Raw genomic sequence first — 23643 nt, 5'->3', positions numbered from 1 at the left:
ATTCAGAAATGTGTTCTTTGTAGTCTATTTAGTCAGTCGTATGCCCCTCATCATTTTCCTTGAAGGAGAAATGGGTGTGGGTTCTACTGGGTTGAAAAGATTTTGTAACTTGTAATCTTATTTCTTGCCCTAAACATAATTAACACTGTTTGAAACTTAACCATGTCTTCAAGTTTAATTATTCTAGATTTAATAAATAATCTGTTTGTGTGTTCTCGATAATTCACTTTATGTGTGATTTTTACAGCCATCTTCTGTAGTATAATATAATGGTTTTATATTAGTCTCATAAGTATTCCCCCATACTTCAACACCACAATAACTAAGATACCGTGGAAAAGGTTAGTTAAAAATCTTGATCTAAAATGTATTTTGATAATAGTGAGAGATTGTGTTTTATTTAACCAGGTATTTCTGATACATGCTATAGGGCAATGGTCACTAAATCCTAAATTGAAGACACCACAAGCAAGAATATTGCCACTCCTATTAGAACAAGTTTAACCATTAAAGTAGACCTTGAGTATTATTTTTTTTTGGTCTATGTGAGTCAGTTTAGGGCCTGGGGTTACTATCATCCTTGAGGTAATTAGAAATATTACTCAGCCAATAGAGTCACCCATAACAACATCTGAATGCTGAGACTAAATCTGTTGTCTTTTCAACAGAGCTGGCATCAGCAGAAGGAGGTCTGTGAATTATTAGACCCCAAGCCAAGACAACCTTCAATGCAAGAAATCTGCACATGTTGAGACAGTGATAGCGTTCAGAATCGTGACAGAAACACGATGTACATGAATATCCACTTCACCTTCGGTTCCAATCCTGTCTATTCACGCTGTATTCATGCAGATTTGAATGAGCTGAAGAGCTCTTTCAGTGACAGGCTTGTTGTGCCAAGGTGCTCTTCAGAGACATTCAGGAAGTCCTTTGTACCTGCGGCGGTGAAGTTTTTTAATGAACACTGTCGTTGACTGCCATTGTTGTTGATGATCTCATGTTGATGACTAGGATGGTGGATGTACTGAAGGCTAATATTGGTGAATATGTTGATGTCACCTACACACCACCAGGGCTGAACGATTAATCGATTTTAAATTGAAATATGTAACAAATAAGAAATACAAATTTCACAGAAGGCATTAAATAATTATTATTTTCAATAATTTCACAATAATTGCATAATTGTGTTTGAATATCTGAGTAATTAAAGTAATTATACATTTGTCCAAAATAGTTGGTTCAGATATGGTTAATCCAGCTGCCCTGTGTTCTTATTTTTCCGACATCAAATGCGTAATTTCTTATCGTACAAATATTGTCATATTTATTTGAATTATGATTAAGTAATTAATTCCAAGGAGGCCTGTAGCGTTGACATGAAGGAATCACTATGAGAACACAGTCTGTCAAGTTAATAAACTGTTCAATTAGTCAATCAATCATAAGTGTGCTCCTCAGCACTCTTAAATCTGCTCTCAGCCACGCTCAAATCTGATCTCAGGAAAATTTGGGGAATCGCGCTACCAGCCCTAATATGTCTTAAATGGGCAGAAATCTGCCTAAGAGGACATTTTTGGTCGTAAATCCGTTCGGGAATGAGACCCATTGATTCTGTCTCAGTCGTTCCAAGATAAGTCTTCCAAGAGAACTCGTTGGAAAATATTCGGGAATGAGACCCATTATGTCTCATTCACCAACGGACTTAAGACAAAGAATTTGCTCTTAGGGCCATTTAAGACCTTTTCGGGCCGCCAACTGTCCCTTGTCTTGGATTCTGCCCTGACTAAGAGCAGGATTTAGGAGCGCTGAAGAGCAGTTTTTACTTGACAGACTGTTGTGCTCCGTGTTCTTAAGGGCTTTATTTGGGAGGAATCATATAGTGATTCCTTCATGTCAACTCTACAGGCCTCCTTGGAATTAATTAATCATAATTTAAATAAATATGACAATATTTGTACGATTAACCAGCTGGATTAACCATATCGGTTAACCATATTACTTAATTACTCAGATATTCAAACACAATTATGCAATTATTGTGAAATGATTGAAAATAATAATTATTTAATGCCTTCTGTGGCATTTGTTAAATATCTGTTTTATCGATTAATTATACATTTGAAAGAATGCAGGTTATAGCCAACATGCAATATATCCCATTGATTGGTACAATGGGACAGACATTTGTAGTTTTATATAGCTATAACCTGCATTCTTTCAAATATATCATTAATCAATAAAACAGATATTGAAATACACTACCAACACTGCAAATTACAGTGGATAAATAAATAAGAACTAAAGCTAATCGCGTGGATATATCTATAGTGGAATAGACTGCATTAATATTCCATAAGTCTTGTTGCGCCACACACACACACACACACACTATACGTGTCTAATGAATGAACAGTAGGCTTATTTTATTCTAATTACTTGTTTCATTAGGATTTAGTATAAATGCTCTGCCCTATACGGTACACATATTAAGTCCGCCAGAGTCGGGCGGACTGGTGGACTGTACTACTATAGGGCAGCGCAGTATCTGTGATCTCCTAATAAAACAAGTCATTAGAATAATATAAGTGTTATGGTTTGTATAGCGACCCCAATTGCACGGCGACCCCAATTGCATGACACAGACAGGTAATCCGCGTTAGCCCAAACAAGGGCATGATTTATTATGCACAAAAAAGTGGCACTGAGCCTTTAAGGGGGACAAAACACTAAAGTCCATGAACACAAAAAAGGCGGCACTGTGCCTTTAAAGGGCGAACAGGCAGGAATCCTCTAGCACACAGGCAAAAGGTACACAGGAAATCTTCCAGAAACACGGGCAAAGTACACAGGACTCTTCTTGAACACGGGCATCCTCCCGACCAGAATGCTGCCGACGGGCAACGCAGCCACCAGGGGGTCCAAGGGGAATGGGGTGAGAACACGGGCATCCTCCCGTGGAGTAATAGAGAGCGATGGCGAGCCTCAGCCCAGGAACGGGTCCATGTAGAGGGAGTAGGGAAGTAGCCGGCAGGACATCTGGAGTGAGAACACTGGGATCCTCCCGTGGAGTAATAGAGAGCGAAGACGGTGTCCCACTCCAGGAAACGGCGACATGTGGCGATGTACAGGGGTGGCACGACGTCTCACGCCAGAGACGCGGCAGTAGATGGTAGGAACAAGAACGACCCGACAAGGAGTGGAGGGGAGTCTGCAATACTAGTACTCTCCCGAGCTGATTGCAAACTCCTCTCAGGTGCGTGAAGCAGAAAAACGGCACGCCCCCTCGTTGGGCTGCATGCAGAATTCCTCCAGCCCTCACAATAAGCCATACTGCGTTCATTCATTACGCACGTAGACTATACAGTACGTGTGTATATTTTCTAGGGCTGACCCCTATTAATCGATTAGTCGACTAATCGGTCGAAAGGGGCCGTAGTCGACTGGCCAACCTCTTAGTCGAATATAATAATAAAAAAATAAAAATATTATTTTCTTTTTTTTTTATATATATATATTTTTTTATAATTTTTTTCAAAATAAAAGAGGCATAGAAGCGTGGCAAACGCTAATGGAACGCATACCAGAGGCTAACTGCCTATGAAAACAGGCACAGAGGCACTGAAAGAGGATTTCACCCATCTGATGAACACACTATACTAGACAAATATCAAGATGTATCCATCAGTGGACCAATTGCATGCTTTTGCAGAGGACAAGAAGCCTTCAGTCGACTCCTTCAGACATTAAGCACCCCCCACAGCCCAAATGGAATGATAAAAAAAAAAAAAAAAAAAAATTATATTCTTTTTTTTTTTTTTTTTTTAGTCGACCAATAGTCGACTAACGGAAAATTTTGGCCAATCCTAGTCGACCATCCAAATCCTTAGTCGGGGACAGCCCTAATATTTTCCCTAACGGAGTTGCACTTCCACGTTCAGTTTGCGCGATCTGATTGGCCACTGACGTTTTTTTCAGCGCCAATCGCGTTACTCCTAACAATCGCGCCAGCAGGCTGTTACCCTAACCCTAACCCTAACCTTAACCAACTAACCCTAACCCTAACCCTAACCTTAACCCTAACTTTAACCAACTAACCCTAACCCTAACCTTAACCCTAACCTTAACCAACTAACCCTAACCCTAACCTTAACCAACTTCGAAAGAGAGCGACTTCGTAAGAGTCGCCAAGCTTATTCAGTTTGTTAGGAGTAACGCGATTGGCGCTGAAAAAAACGTCAGTGGCCAATCAGATTGCGCAAACCGAACGCGGAAGTGCAACTCCGTTAGGGAAAATATACATGCATACAGTACGCGCGTGTGTGTGTGTGTGTGTGTGTGTGTGTGTGTGTGTGTGTGTGTGTGTGTGTGTGTGTGTGTGTGTGTGTGTGTGTGTGTGTGTGTGTGCGTGCGCGCGCTGCGGCAGGTGGCCACGAGCTGTATATATGATGACAAAATAATTTATCTAATCTCATTTTGATCAGTCGCAAAGCGCTTCCGCTACTATCGGCCACCATTTCCACACAGTTGCATCATCAGTTGCATTATATGATGGTACTGGTACAGATACTGGTATGTTTTTGTTTGTTTGTTTGTTTGTTTATTTACACATATAAAAACAATTACATATATAATACAATATAATCCACAAGGGATGTGCCAGAGGCATATCTGTATGCAAATGAACTAAACGGGAACGTGCGTTCATGTTTGTCAATGAGTGACTTGTCTGTGATTTTGAGAAATCTTTTGGCAATGTTGGTGAATGAGACCCATTGTTGTTACATGATTTATGTATTTTTCTATTGTCTGTCCTACATGTATGGTGGCACTCAGTTTGCCCTTCTGGGATATGTCTAATAATAATAATAATAGATTTCATTTGTAATGCGCTTTACAGTTGCGGGGCAACTCTCAGAGTGCTAAAATTATACTATAATACTCTGTATTATAGCATGTACAACAGTGCGGTACAGCATATTACATTTCGCCGTCGACTAAAGATGCACTTCTTCAACCATTATCTGAAATTAAAAAAATGTAATACAAAGATTTTAAATTATCTAACCCTAAAACTACTAAAACTAAAACTACTGTCATGCACTTGTCCTAATAAACGAACCTATACTGTAGCACTCAACACTTTGATGAACATTGTTACTCAGCTGATAGAGTTGTGCCCTTCCTGATGACTTGTCGTACAGAACTTGTAAGTCGCTTTGGATAAAAGCGTCAGCTAAATGACTAAATGTAAATGTATATCTTTATATTACTGCATATATATATACAAATCAAATGTATTTGTAATTTGTAAGGCCAGACAACACACGTTAATGTCCCCATGGGCCAGACAAGTCAAGAAGAAACATCACAATAAATCAAGAACAAAACAAAAAAACATGAAATCCAAAATAAAATGTAAAATAATTAAATGCAACACTCCCATTTTTCTCCCATCCCAATGTTAGTCGTTATGCCAATTCCCAATCCCCTTCCTGGTCGTCGCGCACTCTACCCCCTACCGTCGGTCTGGGAGGGCGGAGACTATCACATATGCTTCCTCCGACACATGTGTAGCCAGCCCACCGCTTCTTTTCACCTGGCAGCGCGGACTCTCCCTGGGAGAGTGTAACGTGTGGAAGGTCACACTACCTCTCCCAGATCCTCCCCTTGCTGTGCAGGCGCCCTGACCGAACTGTAGGAGTCGCTGTTTACAACGATCAGGACCCACCCACGCCGGCTTCCCACCCGCTAACACTGCCAATTGTGTTAGTGTGGACGGTCGGCCAAGCCGGAGGCACCACAGCCGGATTTGATCCCACTGGCTCTGTGGTGGTAGACAGACGCTTAGTCCGCTGCGCTACCCGGCCGCCCCATTGTAAAGGCAATCCTACGAACCAAAGTTGCCTTGAGGCTCCAGGTTGTTAGTTGTTAGTCCGACACGCTCCGAATTGCAGTCCAAAAGAAAAGATGATACTGATCCAATGTACTTTGTCAAATAAACAGGATTTATTGGAAAGCGAATCACAACAGCCCCAATAGCTGCCTACCACTATAAAACAAACAAAAAGGGTTTTGTAAATGAATGTAAACTGTCAATCAAGTGCGGTCAAAAACGATATAGTACCGCTCTACCTGGGCCTACCTGAACTCTAAACTACCTGCCATGTTATAGGAGTGGTTAGGGGGAACGTGGGAAAAAAGGGGAGTTGCCCAGGTAAGTCTCCATCTTGGAATTCATTATGACATATATTAATAAGCACAAAGCACAAAGACCATAATAAACTATATGTCTAATGGGGCAATACAGATACAATTTATCATCATAGGATTTGGCTCCTACAGTAGTGTTGCTATAAAACAGGTGAAACAGTTGGTAAGTATGTACATATAAGTGTAATGAAACACAAATATGGACATGCAATAGCAACTGGGGTACATAAGAACATTTTGATTGAAAATAGAATAAAGCTGATGACGGATCCATTTTGAGGTGGGGCGACGTAGAGAGGATCACATCCTCCCGGCCATCACCACAACGTCCACCACTCCGGTCATCACCACGAGACATCCACTCACAGGGAGACAGGGAGATGGGGATAGGCGTTAGACAGTTTGCCGGTTTGTGATGGGCGGACATAGCAATAGATACATGTAGTGCAACTAAGCATATATGAATAGAATAGATACATGTAGTAAGCATATATGTTAATAGAATAGAAGTACTTAACCCAGCAATGAACTAGAACAGGCATGGTTTTTAGACTCTAAACAAGATTCAAGATTCAAGAGGTTTATTTACATACCAGGGCATACAGTGAAATGCGGGTGGCCATGCCCGCTTTGATTGTGCAATAATACTAAATAATAAAATAGACATAATAAACAGGTAATAAAATAGACATAAAATAGGCATGATAAAAATAGACATGCTAAAGTCCTGAGATAGTGCAATACAATGTTAGCTACGGATTAAGGCACTGGGTCCTATATATAAACCATGCCTGTTCTAGTTCATTGCTGGGTTAAGTTAAGTAAACGTTAGACGTTGTAGGTCGGACAGAATACGGTATGAAGCTGATCCATGACCTCAATGGTACACATAACCAATGTGGGGGTAGAACAGTCACTGCAATCTACCTTGTCTGAATATACCTGCACATAACCCCTCTATATACTTTCTTGAACACCTGCACATAACCCTTAGCTCTGTATTATAGCATGTACTATAATGCTGTATATACCATATATATATATTTATTCCCACCATATACCTATCCTCACCCTGTCTATACTTACCTGCACATTTACTTCCTTTACTATATCTATATCTGTACATCCTACTCTTACTAGTTACGCTGCTGGCCAGTAGTAGTCATGCTGTCTATTTATATAATACAACTCTCTACATACATCTGATTAGCACTACGCTCAGTAGTACTAATTTGTATATTTTATACCCAGTTTAACCACCTGTACATTGTATATTGCTGTTGCACTATATCATAGCCACTATCTGTCTTCTTCAGCCAAGCACTAGAATATCTGGGTCTGCCCGAGAGTCCAGAACTTACAAATTATCTAGTTTCTGGTGTTGAAGTTGACTTCTTCCATTGAAGAGCATCCTGTCCTTTCTTTAAACGTATGTGGATTATTTACGTAAACGGGGGTGGACTCTGACTCTGACTCAGGTGACAAGGAGATAGAGAGCTGTAGGGTGACGGCTGTCAAATTAGAACAAGTCACAGTATGTGTTGAATAATAACATGGGGCGCGGTCAGTGATCCTAACTGGTATGTTATACATGAGATCATCACAAGGAAAGAGAAGATGTATTGACAATACGTGTACTACAAGCTAATCTGCTGTTAGAACGAGACAAACAAATAGGAGGCTTAATTAAAGAGGTCAAATGAGATGCGTGTGATTAGACCAAGCCTGGACCTTTTTGTGAATACATTTGTAAATACCTCTTCTACCTCATTTTCGCATTTTTACATTTTGTACATTTTAGTTTTGTATATTGTATATTTTGTATATTGTTTTGGTCTTTTGGTGTTTTATGAAGCACAATCTCAGGAGGGTCATACAAAACCAAGGATGTCACTATATACATGTACCTTTATATGTGACAAATAAAACAAAACTTGAAACTTGACTGGAGGGTGAAGGTGAGCGGGTACCAAAACCTGACAAACTGGGAGGCTTAATTCATTCAATCCTTTATTTATTCTAGATAAAAGGCAGTTGTGGTTTCCCTCATTTACAGTACAATGCCGTTGAGATTACAGACATATTGAAAACAGATTTTTTTTTATAAAAATCAGCTTAGACGTTGAATAAACAGGGCAAATATAGAGATGCAAAAAACAAAAAACAAAGAAAGATCTAAATTAGAAACGCAGATTCATAGATTGAACCAGGGAGATTTGTAATCATGTTTTTAAACTATCAATAAGATAGTGGGGTATACATTTTTTCAGAGAGTCGAAGATCATTCTAAGAAGCTGGGGCATTAAAACAAAAGGCTGACTTTCCGAGCTCACTCTGCACTCTGGGACCTTAAGCATCAGTCACCTGAGCGTGTCGGATATGGGTCCATAGTTCCAATATAGCAACATGTGAGGTAGTCATTTCCCGGTAATAGCCTTGAAGATAAACAGATGCCAATGTTTATTTTGCCTCTCTGCCAGAGAAGACCAACCCACTTTATCATACAGGATGCAGTGGTGAGCAGTGAGCACCACCATATCCACCACCAGTAATACATCTGAGAGCAGAATGATAGACCTTGTCTAGAGGTTTCAGAGTGGAAGGAGCAGCATTTCTATAATTCACATCTCCATAATCCAAGACTCTCTTTCCGCTAATCATTGTGAAGCTGGTTCTTGAATTAATATCAGCCAGAGGGGGAAGTGATACTACTAATCATACTAAACAGACCTGGGGTCTGTGTAACCTGGTGTCAAGGGGGGGGACACTCAAATCGACACTGGCGCCGCTCGACCCCCTTGGACCCATGCGTATGATCGTCCTCCTGCGAGCCTTCACGCTGGGTTGGGTCACCTGGTCCCGGCGGGTCACCTCTTGCCCGCTCTCTCAGTGTCTGCAGTCTGCACCCAGGAACACAATGGGCTGGCGGCCTTCATCTCTCTCCCAGGTGTCAAAGTGAATGTGATGCCAGGATACCCCCCCCCCCACATTTCTTGTTCATCTATAAGAGGCCAGTGTCTCTATACTCTGCCTGTGCTCTCATTTACATGTGCTCATTAGCCAGGCACTTTTATTATTCAAATTAGTACATTGCCACTCTTTCTCTCCACATGCATTGTGCCAAACAACAAAGAATTGTGTGTGTGGTTTGTGTGTGGTTTGTGTCCGCCTCACAAACCACCTGAAGATGGATAGAGATCCTGCCCCGGATCCCTCTGCGATGGAGAAAACCTTGGTTGAGTTCTTTGCACGACTCTTTCAGCTCCTGTTTGGTCAACGGTGACACGTTTACACCGTGGTGCAGGTGAATCGCATGGCTCTTCTGTTTATATGACTCTGTGTTGGGAAACTAAGCGTGTGCCACGTCTGCATAGTCGTCAAAACAATGTCTAGTAATTCTCACGGACCTCTTGTAAGAACACAATTTATCTTCTAGCCAAGAGAGCACTATAGAGATATTTTCCATCCTACAGTCTGTCCTGTACAGGTTTATACAAGCTTTACAATGATATGAAAGGGTGCAGCACTTGACCATGGGTTTCCTCCAGTGATGTGCGACTGAAACTGAGCATAGATGTTTGCTCATTGAGCTCAGAATTTATTCAACATTTGAAAATGCAATCAATTTCCACCTTTTACAGCAGTCAAGGATACAAATGGTGCAAATACAATTCTCCTTCTCTGCAAGAAATGTTTACTGCACATGCATACAGAGTAGTACATATTAACACCACTGGTAGTTTGTCATTGCTGTAGCTGTCAATGTTATGGTGCCAATTCCCAGCAGACGTCCCCGAGCCGCCACATGAAACGAGGCCCCCGGAGTGCTCTCAGAATACAAGCCGCTAATGTATGCCTTGGCAGATATGACAAATATTCTAAGTCCACCCAGTAACAGACACTAAAATGTCTTGAGAGTCGCTGGTGATGGAGAGGGGAACTGAAGACTTGATAGGATCGGCTTCAGACTAAAGAGACTGTGTGTGTGGGGGGGGGGTTAGATCGGATAGGGATGGGAGCAGGGGGGGGGGGGGGGGGGGGCAATATCCCCAGACGTCTTTCCACAATAAATATATTTTTAATTTGTGCTCTTTTATTAACCAGAAAAATCACTTCAAAATGGATAGCACATTATTAAGTCCTCTAGTGGCTCTCACGGTTCTTTATCATGAGTTTGTATCAGCGTGCAATTCATCTCCAGCCATTCTTCACACTGGATATGTTTTATATGAGGCTCCATTTATCACTGCCTGTCAGCTCTTAACGGTATCATTATTCAGTCTAGAGTTATAAATTGGAATCATTAAACGGTTTTTCATATAATCTGATGCAATAACTGCCCCCCCCCCCCTCCTTTATTGGCCTGTGAAAAGAAAATAGTAAATACAATTGTCTGTCAAGATCCTTGGAGATAGCATCCTCGTCCACCGGGCTGAAAAAGAAATTAGGCCCAGCCGAGGAGGCAGGATCAATGTCAGCAGATTTGTTCGACTTTCATCGTGGAGGGGACGGGGTTGAGCGGATGAGTGACGCGAAGAGTAAAGGACGCGTGCGGCTGAACCCCGCGAGGCACGCGGGCTGAGGTGGCAAGATTTTTTCATACACAGTGTCACATCAATCAGAGAGCTGTCTTTTCAACTCCCCAAGACAGTTCTTCTGCAGACGACGCGTTGTGCGATAGAGATATTACAGCCGCTGAACTCTGCTATAGGTGTCTGCAGGGCTCTGGCTGTGAGCTTCATGCAGACCGTTTTTGTCCTGTAGAAATGCCTCAGATAAAACACAAATGTACTCGTGAGATATATTGAGTTATGGCTTCACGGTTCTCATTTCTTTAAACCGAGAATTCTCTTAATCAAACGGAGACCTTTAACCGAAGAAGAACTCATCTCAAAGGCCCTTGAATCTTAAAAGTCGTTTATTTTCAAGTACATTATTATTTTCAGTCAGGACCACAGTCTGTGGAATTGCTGGCAAGCCTTTGTTTCAGATTCAAAATAAATAATCAGATCAGCAAACTGTGTAGCCTACTAGCATCCTGATCGTATTCAGTATTCGGATTGTGAAGAGGTAGACTATCACCTTTTTGGCTCGATTACAGGTTCCTGAGAAATATGTCTAGTTGCAACTGAACTCATCTTATTGTTATACTCTTTCAAGTGAAGTGTCACCCCTGCCTTGAAAATGATGGGGAAAGACTGCCACCCTCTGGTATGGTGTATACAAGTCTAAGCTTCCATCCTTATGTTATCCTTTACGACGTTATCCTTATGGTCATGATGATTTATGCAATTATGTCCTCATCTGGGTTCATATCTTTTTAAGAAATAATTTGCCCAATAGTATGTAAAGAAAACAAGCCGTTTTGATGTAAACATTTAAAATGTGTGTATTCCTGAAATATAGCCATAAAGAGTTGTTACCACAGATGTCTGTTTCAACCCATTTAATCCCAAATTTTTTCTTGCAATGTAAGTGCTTGCATTTTGTTTCTTAGACCTCCCTAACAGATGATCTGTGTTTATTTTTATTTTTTTTTATGATGGTTAAGTTGGTGAAAATGTTAGTTTTATGCTTGGTCACAATAGTGACCATTGGGATCTAACATAGTAAAAATTTGCAATTTTGCAGATTTTGACTATGTATTGTTATATATTTTGTGTTAGACTGGACCGATTTGCACTACACTTGGTGGAAGTGTGTACCTTGGTCCAATGTAGAACCTGTGACATTTTTGTGTGCATGCGACTTACAGGGTGGGTCCACGGGCCATCCAAACACAGCTGTCCATTGACCTCCATTCACCTCCATTCATTTTTTAGAACAGCATTACACAATAACTATTGAACACATTTTTACAAAACTTGGTGGATGCATGTGGCATGGGCCAATTTAGAATCCCTCATAATTAGGAGTGAATCCGACCCACAGGGCAGGTCCACACCCCGCCCGAACATTTCTGTCAGACGCCCATTGACGCCATCTGAATAATATGTGCAACAATAAAACACTAGGGCATGGTGAGAAGCAAATCAGAATTTTACTCTTTTATAACAGACTATACCAATATGATTTGGTTTGATTTCACTTCACACCCGAAGAACTCAAAGTGGAGAGATGCATCATAAGGTTTCAACAAAAATACATGTAAAATTAAATAATTCAACATTCAACGATGTGGGTGGGAGCTACGTAGCCTATATGACCCGGGCCTGCCTCTGTCGGAGTGAGCGTGGTCGTGCTCCCCCCCCCCCCCCCCCCCCCCCCCCCCTCAAAAAACAAAAAAATATATTCAACAAGGTCAGCTCTGCTTGTGTATTAGTAGATATTTCACTGTGCATGAAAACTTTTGTAGCACTCAATGTGGAGAGGTACACCACACTTCTCGCAACCATGCACATTGCACAGTGCCTGTTGTTTTCATTTGCATCTTTGGTAACGGTTTCCGGTGTTTACGGCCAATGATTCATCCCATCACCTCTTGCAGCATCAAGAAGCAAGTTCAAATATCTTCTGCCAGGGCCAAGAGGTGGTTTTCTGTATCTCGTTAGGAGACCCATGGACACCGATCGCTGGAAAGCCAGGAGGTCATGTTCACCACCAACCACATCTTTATGGAACAGCCAACTGTTGACCAGGGCACTGTGCACAGTGTGCAGGGTCCATGACCAGATTGGCCACCACCATTTCTTTGACCTTATAGACGCCCTGTATCTTGAAACATCTTGATCATGCGCAGATCAACGCCACCCATTTTCATTGTATCGGAGGATGCACTCGGGCTGTTTCACCATAACTTTTGCTCTCTTCTCTCTGCTCCACCTGCTCACTTGCCCCTCAGAATATGTTTTGAGAGCATTGGTTGCCATAGTCACAACACTATTGTCCTTCCATCGCACCAGTAGCTTCTCTCCCTCTGTGAGGACCTCGGTGCTTCCACAAGGCATTTTTCCAAATGCCTTCATATCTGCCCATATCTTCATAATCACAAATGTGACTAACAAGGGTGTAGCCTCACCCCTGAAAACCCAAATTTTAATTTAATTTATTTAATGACCACCCAGCCAGGCTGGTGGAATTTAGTTTCAGTGCAGGTTTCATAGCAGTTCCAACATAAAAACATAAAAACATAGAACATATAACATCACTTACAGCGTACATAAAAGAAAACACAATTACATAGATACAGTTCAGAGTTTGTGAGTTTGTCCATGTCCATGTCAGCAGAGGTAAGGGGGGTTGCGGGGGGTACTACAGGGGGGGGGGGGGGGGGGTGCTACAGGGAGTTCAGTGTCCGTATGGCAGTGGGGAAGAAGCTGTTTTTGAACCGGGTTGTTTTGGTGGTCAGGGATCTGTAGCGCCTCCCGGAGGGCAGCAGCTGGAAGATGTGGTGTGCTGGGTGAGTGGGGTCGGAGATGATTTTCCTGGCTCTCCTGATTGTGATTTGGCGGTGGAGTGATTCGAGGGAAGGGAGGGGGGTGCAGATTATTTTTGAGGATTTATTGATGATTCTTTGTAGTTTGTTTTTTGAGTGAGTGTCCAGATTGCTGTACCAAACAGTTATGGAGAAGGTGAGGATGCTTTGTATAATGGCCTGGTAGAAACGGAGCAAGAGATGTTTATTGACTCTGTATTTCTTAAGCTGGCGGAGGAAGAAGAGTCTTTGATTTGCTTTTTTGTGTATGTGGTCTGTGTTGGTTTTCCATTTGAGGTTATTGCTTATGTGAGTGCCGAGAAATTTGAAGGAATCTGTGGTGATTATGGGTTTGTGGCAGCAAATGTGTTCAGTTTTAATTCTCAAACTGAAAGACTGAGCCTTTGACACAAGGGCTGACAGAGAGAGAGAGAGAGAGAGAGAGAGAGAGAGAGAGAGAGAGAGAGAGAGAGAGAGAGAGAGAGAGAGAGAGAGAGAGAGAGAGAGAGAGAGATTTGAATGTGTTTTATAGCAGTACAGTAAGTATTTACCTGTGAAATGTTTGTAAAGACTGGGGTAATACAGCCATGTATTTTGAGTTATTATGTATCATGAAGGCAAACAACTGCCTCTTTGCACTGCTGCGGTCAGGCAAACGCTATAGAGTTTCATGGCCAGTAAGAGAGACTCAGAAGGAGCTTCTATCCCCAGGCCATCTGGATGCTTAATGACTCTACAACACTAACCCATCCATTCTACATTCATTGCACATACATCCACATACACACTCTCACCTTAAACACTCACCTTTAACATTCATGTTAGACACTTTAAACACGTTTTAACATTACACCATATTGTATCTATTTATTACTAAAATATTTGCACTACATCTCTACCTCATTTTGCATTTGTTTGCATTTTGTACTTTAGTTTTGTATATTGTATATTTTGTATAGTGTTTGGTCTTAATTCTTTTTACTTTTTTTATTTATTGTATGAAGCACAATCTTGGTGGCTCCTACAGAACCAAGCATTTCACTGTAATGTACACATACCTTGTATGTACATGTAAACAAAACTTGAACTTTAAACTAATCCAAAAAGAGTGATTTCTAGCGACAAACCAACGCCTTCAATACCGTATACCCTAAATGTAGATGGTCCAAACAAATCTGAATTGTGCCTTTAATGGAGGGGCATCGAGGCTTCTTTCCTATGAACCTATGCTGCCATCTACTGGATCTGAGGTAAATGATGGAGCGCTGCTGCCTGCATGGTACTGTGACTGGGGTGAAGTTCCCCCCCGAGTGCTGGTCAGGATTCCGTTTGTCTGCTTCCAAACCGAACCGGCATCAGTAGCACACATACATACAATTATTACATCAATAATGATAATAATGATAACAATAATAATAGTATACCGTATGTATATTTCTCTCCCACCCACCCACCCCCTTCTAATGTACAGTCCCCTCCCCATCGTATATATACTCTGTCAGGATCTATGGGTAACAGCAGTACTGTATATTTGAATACCGTTTATGTCACAAATGTAGTAAAGTACTAAATACCTGTAGGCTATGTCCCTATGTCATAAATGTCATGTATGTTGTGTATGTCATACATGTCGATATGAATTGAAAATGGGGGACCCTGATGTAAACAAGACAAACGTCTTTCTCTGGTCTGCATCCCCTTAACAATTGTGTGTATTGAGCCGTACTGTATTGTACCCATTCTGCAATCTGTTAAATAAAGTTTTCATTCATTAATTAATTAATTCATTCATTCATTCATTCATTCATTCATTCATTCATTCATTCATTCATTCATTCATTCATACATTTTATATATAATATATAAATAATATATATATATATAGTATACTGCGCCATAGCCCGGGGCCGTAAGCTATTAGACAAGTAAACTATACACTTTAAAACCTTACATTTAATTAAGGTTAATTTTCACATCATGCATTTGAAATTTACAGTCACAGTTTACAAAATGTGTAAAGTCTGGTAGAGGGGAAATTCCATCAGTGTGATGTCATCCCCTCCTCTCAGCCCCGGGCGGGCCGCCTGACGCTCACACCAGCCTTTGTGCTTCAGGCCCATGGAGTCAAATTAAAGGTTGGCCGTGGAATGCAGGTGAGAAGAGAAACTTCCCTTCTAGACCAGATGGTGGTGCATTTGCACCAGGCAGGAAGGCAGGGACACAGAACGACAGAGCGTCTTAGCCGCTCTGGTCCATTTACACTGGAACATAAACAACCAGGAGAACCTGATGTTTAACCCGTTGTGGCAGCGATACAATCTGTTAACCTTGTTAGGACGGCTGAGTTCAGATGGGTGTCATGATTCTTTATTTAAGCAGTTAAATAAATCCCATTAGGATCTCTGGGACAATGAGGCAACGGCACACATCTCACTTTTAGTGTGAAGAATAATGTTGTGATCTAATGTTACACAACAATGTCACAATATATAATGAAACGTGAGGAATTCGGAGCAAAGTGAGAGCAATGTAGTGAGTGAGAAAGACGGGAAGAGGGGGAGAGAAGGATAGACAGAAAGAAAGAAAGAAAGAAAGAAAGAAAGAAAGAAAGAAAGAAAGAAAGAAAGAAAGAAAGAAAGAAAGAAAGAAAGAAAATAATAAAAAAGAGAGAAAAAAGAAAGAAAGAGAGAGAGAAAGAAATAAAGCAACCTATATAGAAAGCGACCTAAAACAGTTTACAAGCATTTAAAAGCAAAAGGGAGTAAAAAGCATTGACAATTTCCAATAGAATTAACTCACAGAACTGTGTAATCGGTTCTCTAAGTAAGTCTTTCTGTAAACTATTCTATTAATGAGAAATGAAAAAAATATATATTTTCTCTTCTTTTATCTGTGTGTACAATCTGCTACACTTGGATCTAGTTTATTACATTGTGCTATAGTGAATTGCATAGAAATATGAACCACTAGCCTATAGCTTAAAGGTGATTTGGGCCAACAGCTACGCTACCTGGTCCGTATCCGCCTCCATTAATTTGTGCTAAGCTAGGCTAGCTTGCAGCCGGATAGCTTCCTACTGAACGCACAGGGAGGAAATTGGTGTCTATCTTCTTGTCTGACTCTGGAGAAAACAGTAAGCACAGTTCCCATACTGTTGGCGTGTTCCTATAAGGGAGTCAGAAAGGGGTCTGATTGATCGCTGGGTACATATTCAAGTGTTATCGTTTGTAAAGACCATCTACTGTGTGTTCTGTGGCTCTCAACATAGTGAAGTGTATCAGGGTCTCATAAACTATAGGTTACTTATAGGACCCAAAATGAGTCGTGGTTGTGTCAATGGTGGGTCACAGTTTTTCACACATTCATTTAGTTTGACAGTTATTGACAGTAAATCAGTTTGAATATGGCCATCAGTGACGTCATCTGTGACATTGAATCCTTGTGTTGTGTTAATTACAGCTCAGTGAAATGACGAGGTCCCTATAAGACAAGGTATTGCTGTTTTTGTATCTACATAATTTCATGGTGCTGTAATTAACACAACACAAGGTTTCAATGTCTCAGATGACATCATTAGTGGGTAGTGGCCATATTCAAACTAATTTACTGTCAATAACTGTCAAACTAAATGAATGTGTGCAACACTGAGTTTTTGGATGTGTGTGAGATTATGCACAGAATAAACGTGTGTCCCTTTAAGAATAATTTGTCTAAATTACAGTTTTGAGAAGGAATCTCTATGTACGGAAATCATCTGGAGAGTCCAGAATGTTTACATCTCTGTTTAAAACCCTTTCACTACCACACTACCAAATGGTTAACCCGTTCACTGTGACAATACAGAAGGTTCTGTATCGTATCGCTCTCGCTCGGCATCGCTCTCTGCACTATCTCGCATACGTGCACGCGCACTGAATAAAGACCACAATGTACCTTTAATCCCAATATTCGTCTGACCACACCCCTATCAGCTTACCCATATAAGCAGGGGTGGGGCCACCCACTCTCCTCCTTCTCGCTTTCACCACAAGGAAGAAGTGCCTCGGTAGATCCCCACACTTGACACCATGATGGAAGAAAGGTTTAGGAGCAGCTTTGGGAAACAAGGATACGTTGACATCATATCTTTATTTTCTCTCTCACTATTTTCGAGAAAATACGGCGATATTGTCTTCGTACTGGAGTGTCTGGAAGATGATGATCATTCTAAAAACCCTCCACCGGTTTTCGTATTGGGAGCACGCCGCTGCATGCTTCTCAACTGCAGTTCCTTGCTGTGTTTGTTGGGGTGAAACCTGTCAGGCCACAGCTGAACTGTCGGACATGCCGCTGTTGTGAGAAGCGGTGCGTTCCAGGTTGGGTGAGTAGTGTTTGCTGGCGGGCTCCACTTGTCTGTTAGTGCTATGGGGGCTACTTGACAAAGTTTATGGAAACCGGCCCCAGGCTAGGGTCCTTTGTTCAGCCACCTAGGCGACAGAAGGCCTTGGTCTGGAGACCATTATAGTTTTAACTAGTGGGCCGCGACCATTGACACTGGTGATCCCTGTGTGTTCTGGACGAGTGGATTCTCTCTGTCACCGTGTTAAGGCCCCATCTTTCATATCCAAATGAGAGTATTCCTTCACGAGGGGATATGTGCATGTAATGTGCGATAGCGGCAGATTCATGTTCAAAGTCAGCTACACAGGCCAGTTGGTACTGTGCTGATTCGTCGGATGTGGTAAAGTCACCGTTGTGAAGCGGTGTTGACATCTTGTTTTCTCTTTTCTCTTAAAAAGTGAGGAGAGGTTCAGAACGGCGGCCTGTCTGGGTGAGTGTTATGTCATTGTTTACATGTTCATAGCTTACGGTTAGCCAGTCAGCTGTTAACTGCTGCGTTAGCCTGCTGGATCGCTGCATGGCCTGCTTAGGGCCTACTATTAGCCAGTCAGCTGTTAGCTGCGGGGCTAGCATGTCGTGGTCGCTAGGTAACGTTAGCTTGCTGCTATGGCCATGGCCTGGCGCGGGGTAGCTTAGCTTCTCGCGCGCCGCCGTGAGCTCGCTTCTGATCGCGTGCGTCGTTAGATCGGCGTCTCGCGAGCAGAAGCAGTAGCACCCGAACGGTTGGAGCGGCCGTTAGCTTGATGCTTTTCTGTTGAACGTGCTTTGATTTTAACATGTTTTACACTCTTGACCACGACGTCATCCTTGACAGGGGATGTTTTCGTCGACCCTGCCCTGAGCCAGGACGGCAAGGTTGCATCAACAGGGGACTGTAGTGCGGGTTGGGGCGGTGACGCTGCCCAGTTCGGACAACACAGGAGCGGCTGTGTTTCCTACGGTGTCTGTGACTGCACTTCGCTGATCTGCGTTCCGGGTAGGAACGGGGTTGACCAGACCTCATAACACGTCTTCTGGTTTTACTTTGCTAAATGTATTGTGAATAACGGTGTTTTTCCCAAAACGTGTGTTGCTACAATGCATTTAGGATACGTTGCGGGTTATGTGTGAGCTGTTTTTGTCACTGGCAGTTAGCTTCTCCGTGCAAACGGGATGTAATGATCTGGTTGTTGTGTGAGAAACACGGCCGTGTACTCACAACTAAGGTAACTAACCTATGAAGCTATGCTTGGTGACAAGTGAGTAAAAGAATGTTCTTTCTCAGACTGTAATGACAATGAACAGTGTGTTCACACATTAACAGGTTTTCCTGTTTTAACTGGCCGTATTGAGGGTAAAATAGGAGGATTGTGTTTCCCCCCCGGTTCCCTGGGGACTTTTTCATCCTCCTGTCAGACATGTTGTGCATTAATTGTGTCTTTTGTGTGGTAGGGATACGATGTAACTCTTAGCTTGATTGCTGAGGTTGTGCTAAATCTGCTGGAGAAACTTATTTCCTAAAGGGAAATTGGTTTGGTTGGTTGCTGTCATGTGTGCTTAGCAAGGCCTGTGGTCGATACTAATCAAGAATGATGTATTCTCTCATTGTGAAAAAAACGGCGTTCCTCTGTTGAGTGTTTTTGCCATTTTTTGTAGGTGATGATGGGTTGTGTGTGTCATGTGACCTACAACTGGGTTGTACTGGCCACAGAAGCACATGTGTATGTTGGACCGGGGTTCTTAGAGCCCTCTCTATTCTGTGTTTTTCCTTAGTAAAAATCAGATAGCAGGTTAGCTCATGCGCTGTGTGGAGCTGTGAAACGCTTCATAGAGCTGACTATGACTGTGTCATATTCTCTTTTTGTCGTTACATCGTATCATGGGTGTGGGGTCGTAAAGGGGTGAACTGGTAACCTTTCCTCTCCCCATTGTTCTGTCGGTCAGGGGTACACCCCCTGTCCTTCAAGGTTCCCGTCACGTGGCGGTTCGGCACGTTACGGGGGGGGGGGGGGGGGGAGTTCCTGGTCCCACGGCCTGGTATATTGGGCGTGTGCACCGCAGGAATTCCCCCGCCATAGAGTACGTCACCGTGCGCGTCTCTGTTGGTAGGACTTCCGTGTGCTGTTCAGGTCCATGTGATGGATCTGTTTTCAGGGGGGGTGGTCAGGGCTCCTCCTCACCAAGCGCCTATTCAGGCCTTCTGTGAGTTCGGACTCCTTCTTCCATGTGAGGAAGCCTCCATCAGAGTACAGAGCCTTCCTCCTCAGATTGTCAAAGTGAGTGGACCCTCTAGAAGGGTCCTTTTCTATTGTATGTATATTCGTTTCAATTCGTTTATTGAGTGTGTATGGGTTCAGTGCCTCTTCCCCGGAGGCCCTAAAACCAGTTTTTTACATGGCTCAAGGTGCAATATATTCTTTTCAATCTGTACAGCTCGCGTGGGAAGTCTCTCTGGGGATCCCCGTCTCTTTCCTATGGGAGGGTGGTGGGATGTAAAAATGTGAACATTTTTTACCCCGGCTGTGTAGACTGGGATACATACTGTTGATGCTTCCTTCTTTCTATTCCAGAAGTGTTGGAGTTAGGGAGTGTCACACCCCTCTTGTCGTTCCCCTGGGCGCCTTGGGGATTCAATGACAGGTCTAAATAGCCTGTTCATTGATGGGGGTGTGTCCCGACGCACGTATAGTGCTAGCTCGCTGTAAACAGGCGATTGACTGGCACGCCTTGGTTGCTTGTGGTTGAAACAGCGTTTTTATAAAGCAACTGAGATGGGGGTTTTTCCTCTTCCGACGACCACATCCCATGACCTGGGTGGGTTGTCGACGGATTCTCGTTCATGTCTGGGGGATGATGACGGGATGGATCTGAACATATGTGGTGGGGTCTCACGCCCTTGGGGTGGGCCACCAGGCGCGGTTCGTCCGAACGTCTGGGTGGCGCCTTCTTTTCATGTTAAGATCAACACGCATATCTGCCCTTCTCCTGGAGTAGGCATGTCGGCGTGGTTAGGGCACGGGACTGGTTCTGGTCACGCTGGTCCAGATCAGTTGAACCCGTTGTCCGCCGGGGATGCAGATCTGCTGTTCTGGTACCCTGAGGGACTTGGGCTTTTTTCAGGGGGAAAAATGCCAGGTCGGTCTGGGTGTCACAGGGTTAAGCGCTATGGAGACCCTGGTTGGGTATGTTTTTACTCAGCACTGTCGTCATGGCTTACAGCCATGCCATTCTGTACGCGCTCGATCTCGTCGGATCTCGGCCGCTACACAGGTTGGTCCTGGTTAGTACTTGGTTGGGAGACCGCCGGGGAATACCAGGTACGGTGTGCTTAGGGGCTGGTTCTCCATTATTTTTCGCTCCTCTCTCACGCATGGCGAAGAGGGGCCTGTGGGGGTGGTTTTTTGACCTCCTCTGGTGACCCTGTGCTTCCCGTACCGCCAGGCCCGGTCCGAAGTGATGTTTGCGACCCGTAGGCCTGGGTTAACCCTTTTTGGAAACTGAAACACTTGTACTGCGGTATAGCCGGTGTATACCCGCAGGTGTGTTTTGGAGTTTTTTCTTGAGGGGTTATAGGAACAACCACCGCATTGGGTAACACCGAGGTGGTTGATTCCCTGGTGTGTTGGAGCAGTGTCAACTCCCGGGTTCACCGTTTGAGGGTGCCCCTGCACGTTCATGACGTCTGCCAATCGTGTCAGCCTTCTCTGCCTCGACCCCTCTGGGTGGGGGTTTTTAAATGGAGGCTTGGTCATGCAACACCGCCAGCTTACGCTCCTTCCGCCGGGGCGGCTGTGTTCAGCTGTCCCCTCTGGCGCCTGTCTCGTCCGCAGTCTCCAGGCTAGGGTTAACAGCCTGTTGCCTGGTTTTTCCCCGGTGCGCTGCCTGCTTCCGTTGGTTAACCTTTTTTGTGTGCTTACGGCCATGCTGACTGCCTGTTCTGCAGGGTCAGTGTGCCAGGCGGTGTACTATTGGGGGGACAGGGCCCGCTCGGCTTACGGCCATACCAACCTGAACACGCCCGATCTCGTCCGATCTCGGAAGCTAAGCAGGTTCTGGCCTGGTTAGTACTTGGATGGGATTCCGCCTGGGAATACCAGGTGCAGTAACTGAGGGGCCTTTGTCCGAATACGCTGGCGATGTGGGGGGCGGGGCACTACGTGCCCACCTGGTGGGGTCTTGATGCTGGCATCATGGACTTCTCCGGGCCCCCATTCTAGGGAGTCCAGTCCTTTTGGTGGGTCTGGGTCTTCCTTCGTGCTCCGCTGCTACGGCCTTGCCACGGGGTTGGGTTTGCCCTTGACCCCGTGATTCTGGGGGCAGTAACGAGGTTGTTCCTCCGTTCGTTCCCGGGTGGCATGCGGGTTGTGCGTGTGTGTAGTCGTGGGGTCAAGCCACGGTCTGCTCACCCTGTGCGTTGAGTTGCTTGAGTGCCTCTTCGCACGGTCGGGTCCGTCGCCCTCCCGTGAAGCCCCTAATTGGGGGGGTGCCCGCCATTAGGGTGGGTCGGGGGGGCTCGGCCCTCCCTGTTCTGATGGTTTGTGGGGGGCTGTCAGCGGGGTGTATTTGTCGGCCGTTGGCTCTCGCTCGGCCTCCCTTGTGCAGAGAGCGATGCCGAGCGAGAGCGATACGATACAGAACGTTAGGTTATGACTATAACCAAGTTCTGTTAGTATAGCGAAGCTCGGCATCCGACGCCGCTGCAGCCTTTGACCTCGCCTTGTGGCGAAAGCTTGGGAAGGAGGAGAGTGGGTGGCCCCACCCCTGCTTATATGGGTAAACTGATAGGGGTGTGGTCAGACGAATATTGGGATTAAAGGTACATTGTGGTCTTTATTCAGTGCGCGTGCACGTATGCGAGATAGTGCAGAGAGCGATGCCGAGCTTCGCTATACTAACAGAACTTGGTTATAGTCATAACCTAACGTTAACCATTTCACTGCCACACGGCAAATGGTTAACCCTTTCACAACCACACTACAGAAGGTTAACCTTTCACTACCACACGACAGACGGTTTCTGTAGGGTCAAGTTCAAGTCCAAGTCCATCTGAAAGATTCCACTGCATGTGTGTTGGCCAGGATTGTATTTATTTATCCTTATTGGCCCTTATTTCCACCTGCATGTTCAAGGTGTGTATATGTAAACTAGCCCAACGGGGAGGCGGTTCACACCAAGGTCTCTGTTCTGTCAATCTGGGAGTAAAGCACGGTCATGCTCTCTTACCCCTACTGTGCCCCCCCTTCTCTCTCTCTCTCTCTCTCTCTCTCTCTCTCTCTCTCTCTCTCTCTCTCTCTCTCTCTCTCTCTCTCTCTCTCTCTGCCTCTCCATCTATCCGTGTGTGGTGTGTGAAGAGATAACTCATGCTGGAATGTTCCACAAAATGAAAACAAACCGCTCAGAGAGATTTCCAGTGGGACCGTTTTAAGCAGCTCAAGCAGGGGGGGGGGGGGGGGGGGGGGGATTATTATTGTGACTTTCTCTGTGCACACGTAAAAGAATACCCAACTTCTGTGCATTCCAATATAAAACAGCAAGCCGCTAAGTCTCCTTGAGGGAGCGCAAGTTCTTTAAACGTCTACATAGAAGAAAGTGTACTTTTGATAAACACTATAGGTTACAACTATCAACAGTGTTAGGTGGAAGGACTGTGAAGTTAT

Source organism: Notolepis coatsorum, assembly GCF_963971535.1.
Source record: "Notolepis coatsorum genome assembly, chromosome: 3".
Lineage (NCBI taxonomy): Eukaryota > Metazoa > Chordata > Actinopteri > Aulopiformes > Paralepididae > Notolepis > Notolepis coatsorum.
The sequence above is the reverse complement of the archived record's forward strand: the minus strand, read 5'-3'. Positions refer to the sequence as shown.